Below are 10,558 nucleotides of genomic sequence, written 5' to 3' on the forward strand. Positions count from 1 at the left end.
TTTTTTTTTTTTTTTTAAATAAAATCCCAGAAATGGTTTAAAAGACAAAAAGAAAACCTAGAGGCAGCTGCCTGATTCAGTCAGTAGAGCATGCAACTCTCAATCTCAGGGTTGTGAGTTCAAACCCTGCATTGGTCAAGGAGCCTACTTTAAAAAAAAACAACAACAAATAACAATCACAAAGGCCATAGACTTCATAACAGCAGTAGATGTCCCCCTGCTGAGGAAAAAAGGAACTTACTTGGCCCTATCCCTAGTCCCATGACCCAGGACTTTCCAATGCAGCAAGTCAGGAATGGACCCAGAACTACTACCTATAGATTTGGATTGGGGAACAGAAGGTTGTAGGTACAGTTCTCAAAAAGAAGACTGGCTAGCGATCAGATATGCTCCAGGCAGTCTTTTCTGGAATAACTGAAATGAAAAACACAGGTCTCTTGGAAATTCATTTCCCTCCATGATGCTTCAAAAGGAGGTGGGGGTGCAGTGTACACCTCCACTGGATGGCACAGTCATTTAAGGACTGGCTCAGGTCATGATCTCAGGGTCATGAGATCGAGCCCCAAGTCAGCTTAAGAGTCCCCTTGAGAGACTCTCCCTCCGCCCCTCTCCTATGTGTGCATGCATGTGTTCTCTCTCTCTCTCTCTCTCTCAAACAAGTAAGTCTTTAAAATAAAAAAGGAGGGCACCTGGGTGGCTCAGCAGGTTAAAGCCTCTGCCTTCGGCTCCGGTCATGATCCCAGGGTTCTGGAATCGAGCCCAGCATTGGGCTCTCTGCTCAGCAGGGAGACTGCTCCCCCACCCCCAACCCGCCTGCCTCTCTGCCTACTTGTGATCTCTATCTGGCAAATAAATAAATAAAATCTTTTAAAAATAAAATAAAAAGGGAATGGGGGGGATTGAGTAATGTCTCAAGGTCATTAGTCTTTTTTTTTTTAAGATCTTATTTATTTATTTGAGAGAGAGACAGTGAGAGAGAGCATGAGCTAGGAGAAGGTCAGAGAGAGAAGCAGACTCCCCGTGGAGCTGGGAGCCCGATGCGGGCCTCGATCCTGGGACTCCAGGATCATGACCTGAGCTGAAGGCAGTCGTCCAACCAACTGAGCCACCCAGGCATCCCTCAAGGTCATTAGTCTTACTTCTAACAGATTTCTAGGCTTCTCTGTTTCACGAAGCCCTTGAAAACCTAAATTCAAAATCCTATGCAAATCGTATACTTCAATAAAAAGTTAAGAAAGTAAAAACTAATTAAAGTCATTCTAGGGTCACCTGGCTGGCTCAATCAGTAGAGCATGTGACTCTTGATCTCAGCGTCATGAGTTGGAGCCCCACGTTGGGTATAGAGATTACTTAAATAAAGAAATCTTAAAAAAATAAAGTCTTTCTAATCTTAGGTACTTTTGTTTTTAGGTTTTAGGCACTAACTAGTCTCAAAGTCTGAGGACACAGTCCCAATCTTACCACTAACTTTATCTATGGCCTAGAACAAATCTTATAATTTCCTTTCTGTGCTTTCCCCATTTGTAAATCAGTTAAGTGCATAGTGCACACTTTCCTCAAAAAAATTATGTGACCTGTGGTTCAGGAATTTCTAAAAGAAGGCTTTCATGTTCTTAGTGTCAGAATGGACTTCATAGCAGGAGTGCTAGATAAAGAGTTGGAGTAAAGGATATGTAGAACAAATGTAAATCATTGAAAGAGATGTTTTGAAGCAAAGAGAATATAAAGGAATTGGGACAGGAAGCCAAAATATTCATGGAGGAGGGAAACACATCCTGGCTGTGGAACATTGAAAAGGGAAGAGAAAGATGTGGACGAATTTGGGAGACCATTACAAAACCCACCATATTAGATCAAAACTAAGCATAGCTGTTAATATATAGCCTCCCTGACTTAGAAATTATGGCCTTCAATGTCAATTTCAAGCATGGAAATTATAACTGTAATTTCACTAATGTGAGTCTTACCTGCTGATGATAGTGAGGGGGTTCTGAAAACCAGGGACACAGAAAGCTAGAAAGCAATCCATAGGAGGCTGATGCCATGAGATCCCAGCTTTGACTCTTTGTAACTTAAAATGGCTGTTGGAATGACTGTTGGAAAAGTGGGGAGTAGATGGAATGTTGCCTGCCTCTCCTGTGTTTTCCACGAAGGGAAAGCAGATTAATTCCATATGTTTTAAAGTGTATACTATATTTTAAAAAAGTGAATATGATACTGATGGATACTATATATAAAAGGTGATGTGTGTGTGTGTGTGTGTCTGCATATGGATCTAAATACAGCTGACTCTTTTTTTTCCTCAAGATTTTATTTATTTACTTGAGAGAGAGAGAGAGAGAACATGAGAGAGGAGAGGTCAGCATGAGAAGCAGACTCCCTGCTGAGCAGGGAGCACGATGTGGGACTTGATCCTGATACTCCAGAATCACACCCCGAGCTGAAGGCAGTCACTCAACCAACTGAGCCACCCAGGCGCCCCTAAATACAGCTGACTCTTGAACAATGCAGGGACTGAGCCACAGACTCCTGTGAGTTACAAATCTGCATGTAATTTTCAACTCCCCCAAACTTAACTACTAATAGCTTACCATTGACTGGAAGCCTTACTGATACCAAAGTCGATCAACATGTATTTTGCCTGTTGTGTATATTACATACTACAGTTTTACACTAAAGCTAGAGAAAAGGAAATGTTAAGAAAACCATAAGGAAGAGGAAATACACTTACAGTACTGTATTTATCGGGGAAAAAAAATCCATGTATAAGTGTACCCACACAGTTCAAACCTGTGTTGTTCAAGGGTCAACTATACACATAAGTGTCGGTAGCAATAGGACATTATGTCCATCCAAATGTGGCCAAAAAGAAAAAAAAAAAGGTCCTCAGAGTCAGAAAGAGTTCTATTTCTCTTGGTATCTTTCCATCAGGAAGTTGAAAAAGTCATACATTTCCACCTACCTTACTTCTTTCCTAGCTCCGCCCACCCCCCTCCCCTACTTCTACTTGCTTTTCCCCAAGCACTACTCCAGGATTAGTTACCAATCCCAAATGACTGACAGCTACATGACTAAACCCAAGCCCTCTGTTGGCGGTCTTCGTATTGCGATGAGGTTCTCTGGTGGTGTACTCTTAGGAAGGGTTAGCCACCAGTCCGGCAGGATTATGAGTTTGTGAAACCGACACCCTCTGCCGCAGGCAAGAATGCATATGTCTGGGACTGATGATGCGTGGGTCTCTGGAATGCTGCAACATTTCCCATGGAATCCCAAGTCTTTAAAGGTTGGAGTGTTCTGGAGCTGGCACACCAGAATTGATTTAGCAATGTTGTTGCCTTGACTGCACATCTAGAAAAGTAAGTGAGGGCTCACGTTGAACGAGACCGGTGGAGTAGCCAAGAGGATTAGAAGTCTGAGCAGCCTGGCATCAGTCAGCCTCAATTTCTCCACCCTTGGCTCTAATTCCGTTTGCTTTTCAAATCCCTGACAAAAACAATGGACGTCAGGCTTCATCCTCACTCAATACCTGATGCCATGCCCACCAAAGAGATTAATAATCTCAACCTCTGTCTTTCCCTAGATTAAGGGGAAGAGACCCAAGACATTAAGACCTGCCAATCTGGGGGAATCACATCCTGTAGAGTGAGATTTTATGAGAGCGATTTGCTTTGGAGTTTCAGCCACATATCTTAAATGAGTGAGGATAAAAAAAATCTGCTGCTGCCAGCCTTCCTACAGAATTTGCATAGGAACCAAGATTAATAAACTCTTGAGAAGTATAGGGAGAGCTAGAAATTGGCTTGTGGCCTGCTTATGCACAGAACTGAACTGAAAGTTATCTTGTCCCCAATAAACGAGGAACAGCAGAGAGACTGTAAGGCGTGTATCTAAGCCTCTTCCATTTTCAGATATTCTGTATTTTCTGGGAAAATAGTCTCAGCGTGGAGACTAGCCTTTGGGGATATGGTGCCTTTTTTTTTTCCTCCCCAAATAAAATCTGTATGGTGACATTTCTGTATTATGGATTGACTCAGGAAGAAGCTAAAGAGACACAAAGCAATTCAAACTGCTCATATTCTTTCATCCTGGGAAGCCATACCAGCGGATTTCTAGATATGATCTATTTTAGCTCAAAGTGCGATCACACTGTATAAAATATACATTCACTGAGAATGAGACATAGCAGATACCCTAGGGACCTGACATCAGGAATTAGGGCAGGCCAAAAAGAAAAAAAGAAAAAAAAAAAAAAGGACAAAACTCTTTAGGCAACAAGGCACAATTCAAACATTCAAGAAAGATTTCTATTTGTCCTGTCCTGAACGTGCATTAACTATGACATAGAGACCATAATTTTAGGAACTCTGTAGCAGGAAGCCCTGAACTCTTGCTGTGCCCTCTCCTGATGTGTCTTAGTGACAAGAGATGCCAAAACAAGACATCTTTGTTTAGCCCTGTGTATTTTTGCTAAAGTGATTGATGACTGTCTTACGTCAATTTAAGAGGACATCACTATATGGAGGGGCGGTAACAGGATCAAAGGAAATGAGAATGTGCAGGGCAGGAAAACAAGTCACTACCTCACAGAAAGACTGTTCTTACTGTCTGAGGCGGTAAATCACTTTAATTTATAAGCCCCTTTTGGGGTGCCTGGGTGGCTCAGTGGGTTAAAGCCTCTGCCTTCAGCTCAGGTCATGATCTCAGGGTCCTGGGATCGAGCCCCGTGTCGGGCTATCTGCTCAGCGGGGAGCCTGCTTCCCCCTCTCTCTGCCTGCCTCTCTGCCTACTTGTGATCTCTCTCTCTGTCAAATAAGTAAATAAAATCTTTTTTAAAAATTTATAAGCCCCTTTTAATTTTTTCCAGGATTTAGAATACTGTGGGTTCTAGCCAGGCCAGATTCAGATTTGAAGTTTACAAATTAGTTGTCCTGAAAGCAGGCACAAGTTTCATTCTCCTAAACAAGGAAATAAAATGGTAAAATCTTTAAGACTTTTGTTTTCCATAGCTTCTCCCCATTCATGGTAAAGGGACAGAGAAACTTAGTAAACCAGGTTACGAACACTAGTATTTGACCTTAAATTTCAAGGATAGGCAAATTAAGTTGGAGATGAGTTCCTTTCTGCTCTGTTCTTTTTTTTTTTTTTTAATTATTGGTAGAGGGGGCTTCAAATAAAAGAGGTTCAGAAACCGGCACAGGACAGAGAGAGGTGCAGTAATATTTTCCCAAGGTTACCTGCAAAGCCGTGATTTTAAAGCCACAACGAGAAGCATTTCTGACTGTCGGTCCTGTCTCCTTGCCAAATATCCTCGCCATCACGGGTAACTGTCAGAGGACAAGTGTTGAAATATTAGGGAGATCACAGGTCCTAGATTTTATAGGACTGTCCTGATTTCACATATTCTCTACTGTTGTTATAGCCATGTAACTGTCCTAGAAATTCCAATATTCTGGCATTGGAGTTTAAAGAAAAAGAAAGAATTGTGTGTCTGGGAGTCAAGGAGAAGAGGGCACCTGAGAGCTGGTGTCAAGGCCGGGTGACAGGAAGGAGACAGAAAGATCTGATTGCTAGAATAACGAGGTAGCTCAAATGACGGTAACAGAATCCTGTGCTGTCAAGCATCAGCTGAGGCTGAAAAGAATGCTTTCTCCATGAGCGTTTATTTTAATTAATTAATTAATTAATTAAGATGAGGATTTTCAATGTTTTTTTCAAGATTTTATTTCTTTATTTGAAAGACATACAGCAAGAGAGGGAACACAAGCAGGGGGAGTGGGAGAGGGAGAAGAAGCCTCCCTGAGGAGCAGGGAGCCTAATGCAGCGGAACTCCGTCCCAGGATCTTGGGATCATGACTTGAGCTGGAGGCGGCCGCTTAACCGACTGAGCCACCCAAGCATCCCTCCATAAGTGTTTAAAGATTTTTTTTTTTTAATTTATTTATTTGACAGACAGATCACAAGTAGGCAGAGAGAGAGAGGAGGAAGCAGGCTCCCTGCTGAGCAGACAGCCAGATGTGGGGCTCGATCCAAGGACCCTGGGATCATGACATGAGCCGAAGGCAGAGGCTTTAACCCACTGAGCCACCCAGGCGCCCCAAGTGTTTAAAACAGACTCAGCAATGTTGCTGTTTTCACCCCACCTCTGGAGTACTAGTACTCCAGCCTCCATCAGAAGCAGGCTTCCACCTTGGAAGCATAATATATGAGACCTCTCAGACACAGAACTAGTCTTATAAACCAAAACAGTGTGAAAGGGGAGGGGGAATAACTTCCTTAGAAAAAGATATTTTCATGCAGCAATTTTGAAGTCTTCAAATCGCTTTACAAAGTCAGGTCTGTTCATTCCTCACTCGGAAAAGCGAACCCAGCAAATGAGTTCTCTGGTTTTGCACATCCATAGGGTTAATCCTAGGCTCTCAGCCCCTACTCAAACAAACCATACAGCCCCAATAGCAAATACAGGCTGTATTTAGTACAACTAGTTCATTACCGCTTTAAATAATTGGAAAGACGTTTAAATGCTTTTCGCAGTATTTTTCAGTGTGACAGAGAGAGTAGAGATCCAGGAGCACAAGAAAGATTCAGTTCTCCTTTTCCCACAACTACTAACCTTGGAATTCCATGTAGGAACCCTGAAGACACATTAGCCCCAGCCAGGTTGGGTATCTTGTTCTGCAGAGCAGTAGCGTTCCCCGGGGCTAGGGTTGCCAGAGAAAATATAGGATGCCTAGTTAAATTTGATTTTCAGATAATACATAGTTTTTTTAGTATAAATCTGTCTCAGATATTTCGTGAGACATGCTCATACTAAAAATATGCAATATTTGGAGGGAATGCTTATACTGAACGCTATTCATTGTTTCATCTGAAAGTCAAATTTAATTGAACATCCTGTATTTTTATTTGCTAAATCTGGCAAACCCACCAAGTAGTCTACTTTCAGATTTTAAAGATGGCCACCAAAGGCTTTTGAACTGTTTGATTTTATAAAAGGGAATTTTAAAATAGCTCTGTGTGTTTGCAAAAATCTTTTTTCTTGAGAGTTGATTGGCATTCTGTCATATTTAGTGTTTTGGGGGTTTTTTTGTTTGTTTGTTTGTTTTAGGCTCTGAAACCCCCAAACGGATTCTCTCTCTCCCTTCTAATTTCCGTGTACCCTGAGGTATTAACCTTCGTAGAAAACAGGATAGGTTCATACCAACGAACTCCATCAAAAATCAGCTTGCCTCTTCAAACATTTCAAATACTTTAAATACTTTTTCTGAGATTAAATACCCATGTTCAAAATAGGATGGGGATTGTGCCATATTTTGTAAGAGAAATTGCTTTGAGAGTGGTGTTGGCAGGACTGCGTAGAATGGCAGCCAAATGCTGATCTACCAGCCTGGGAAACCAGTGATGGTTTCTGACTTCTTTCTCTCACCACTGTTACTATCTTGATACACTTTTAGTGTTTCCACTCACCTGCAAATGATGCAGGCAGACATTATAGACCCAATTCTGCCACTCCTGTAGTTATCAAAGCTTAACCATTTTAATGGTGGAGGGAAAAAAACCCACTGTGAAGAATAAATATTCACAAGATTTTAATCAAGGAGTATCCCAAGAGACTCTCACATTTTACCATAACCTAGCAGAAGGAAATCTTTTCTGTAATTAATAATAATTTGGGTCTTTAGAAAAATCATCTCTACTTGCTTATTAAACATTTATTGATTGTGTGTGTGTGTGTGTGTGTGTGTGTGTGTGCGCACGCTCCTCTCAGTGTATAAAAGCTTTTACTGAAGTAAAATTTACATACAATAAAATGGGTAAATAATTTTAAACTTGCAGGTCAGTGCCTACTGACAATTGTAACCTCTATGTAACCACCACTCAAAATAAGGCACAGAATCTTTTCATCACCCTAGAAAGTTTCCTCATGGCCCTTTTCGGTCAATCCCCATCTCTGTCCCCAGTTCACCCAAGCAACTACTTCCTGGTTTCTGTCACCACAGATTTGTTTTGCCTATTGTTGTACTTCATATCAATGGAACCAGTCAGTATGTGTTTGGGGGGTGTGTGTGTGTGCATGCACACACACCCTTCTGGCTTCTTTTATACAACCTAATGTTTTTGATCTACATGTGTTATATCAATGGTTCATTCCTTTATATTTCTGAGTAGCATTATAGGACTATAATATATTTATCCCTTCTCTTATTGATAGACATTGGGTCATTTCCAATTTGGGGTTATTATAACTAGGGCTAGCTATGAGCATTCTTGTACAATTTTTTGGTTATATGTCTTCATTTATCTTGGGTAAGGATTGGTTAAGGATGGAATTGCCAGGTCATAGGTTAGATGTGTATTTGACCTTCTTAGAAGCTGCCGAACAATTCTCCAACATGAGGGTACAATTTTGTACCCTCACCACCAGTGTATGAGAGCTCCAGTTTTTCCACATCTTCACCAGCTGGTGTCATCAGTCTTTCTTCAAAGCCCTTTGGGCTGATGTGAAATGGCATCTCCTTATGGTTTTCATTTGCATTTTCCTGATGATTATTGTGTTGAGCATTGTCATAGGTTGGGTTACCTTGGAAGCAGACTCTGAGAGGGAGATTAGTTAGCAGGAGGTTTTTTTCTGGAGTGTACTTGGGCTCAACCCCTATGACATGGAAGAAAAAAGTATGATTGGACAGAGGAAAAGCTGAGCTCTGATGTAGTCTCAGAGGCTTCAGCTAACCCTATAGAAGCACTGAAACTGGGATGACCCTTTAAAAATATTTTGAGTTTGGGCAAGGGCCGGGTTGATTAGTCACTGTATGCACGCCACCATGTAAAGGAGTGACCTTAGGCAGATCAGGACTCTTCAACTAAGACAATCAAGCATTGAGATGGACTGATAGTCAATGGCTGTCTGTTGGCAGGCTTTTTAACAGCTGAGGAATAAATTGTTTAATCCCCAAGGAAAATCTGGGTGATATATCATAGTGTTTACCACAAGCACCCCTTCATGGCTAATTGGCCATTTATGTTTCTTTTTTTTTTTTTTTTAAGATTTTATTTATTTATTTGACAGACAGAAATCACAAGTAGGCAGAGAGACAGGCAGAAGGCGGCAGGGGGAGGGAAGTAGGCTCCCTGCTGAGCAAGGAGCCAACATGGGGGCTCCATCCCAGGACCTAGAGATCATGACCTGAGCCGAACGCAGAGGCTTTAACCCACTGAGCCACCCAGGCGCCCCTATATTTCTTTTTTTGAGAGGTGTCTACTTACGTGTTTTGCCCATTTTTTAATTGGGTAGTTCATATTTTGTTGTTGATTTATAAGCATTCCTTATATTATCTGGGTATGAATCCTTGGTCAAGTATATATACTATGAATATTTTTTCCCAGTCTCTCACTTGTCTACTCATTTCTTCTTTTTCTTAAGATTTTATTTATTTATTTGAAAGAGAGAGAGAGTGAGAGAGAAAGAGAGCACAAGCGGGGTGCGGAGGGACAGAGGGAGAAGCAGACTCCCCACTGAGCAGGGAGCCAACATGGGGCTCCATCCCAGGACCTGGAGATCATGACCTGAACCGAATGCAGATGCTCAACCAACTGAGCCACCCAGGCGTCCCGTCTACTCATTTTCTTAAAGGCATCTTTTGATGAAGAGACATTTTTAATTTTTATGAGGTCCAATTTTTCAGTTTTTTCTTTTATGGTTACTGCTTTCAGTATTCTGCCAAGAAATCTTTGCCTCTCTCAAGATTGCAAAGATATTTTTCTGTATTTTTTTCTAGAAGCCGGGTGGTTCTTGTGCTACTCACTTTCAAAAGCAAAGTTTACGGTGAGGGAGTTTCTGCATATAAAATTACTTGATCAACATAGTGAATTCAGAAATTTTAGATGAGCAATAAGAAAACAAAAAGGGGAGACACCTGGTTAGCTCAATTGGTAAAACTCATGACTCTTGATCTTGGGCTTTTAGAGTTTGAGCCCCACATTGGACGTAAAGATTACTTCAAAATAAAATCCTTTTTCTTAAGGATTTTATTTATTTATTTGAGAGAGAGAGGGCACAGTTGGAGGGAGGGAGAGGAAGAGGGAAAAAATCCCAAGCAGACTCCATGCGGAATGTGGTGCCTACATGTGTTGTATGTATCAATGGTTCATTCCTTTATATTTCTGAGTAGCATTATAGGACTATAATATATTTATCCCTTCTCTTATTGATAGACATTGGGTTATTTCCAATTTGGGGCTATTATAACTAGGGCTAGAGATTGAAAGGCTCAGTCTCACAACCCTGACACCATTACCTGAGCTGAAACAAGGAATTGATGCTTAACCAACTGAGCCACCTAGCCGTCCCAAAAATAAGTAAATCTTTAAAAAAAAGAAAAGACAAAATGAAACCAGATTGCGTTAATAAGACATAGCACTTCTCAAAATCCTTCTTTCTCTTAATACCTTATGCAGAGGTTGATGGTTTGAAACTTCTCTCAACCAGCCCCTTTTCTCCTGCTTCCCCCTTCCCTTCCTTCCTTTTCCCATCATCTCTTCCTCCCACCCCCAAGATGTTTTG

This window comes from Enhydra lutris, unplaced genomic scaffold, assembly GCF_002288905.1.
Source record: "Enhydra lutris kenyoni isolate GAN:26980312 unplaced genomic scaffold, ASM228890v2 scaffoldscaffold26, whole genome shotgun sequence".
Lineage (NCBI taxonomy): Eukaryota > Metazoa > Chordata > Mammalia > Carnivora > Mustelidae > Enhydra > Enhydra lutris.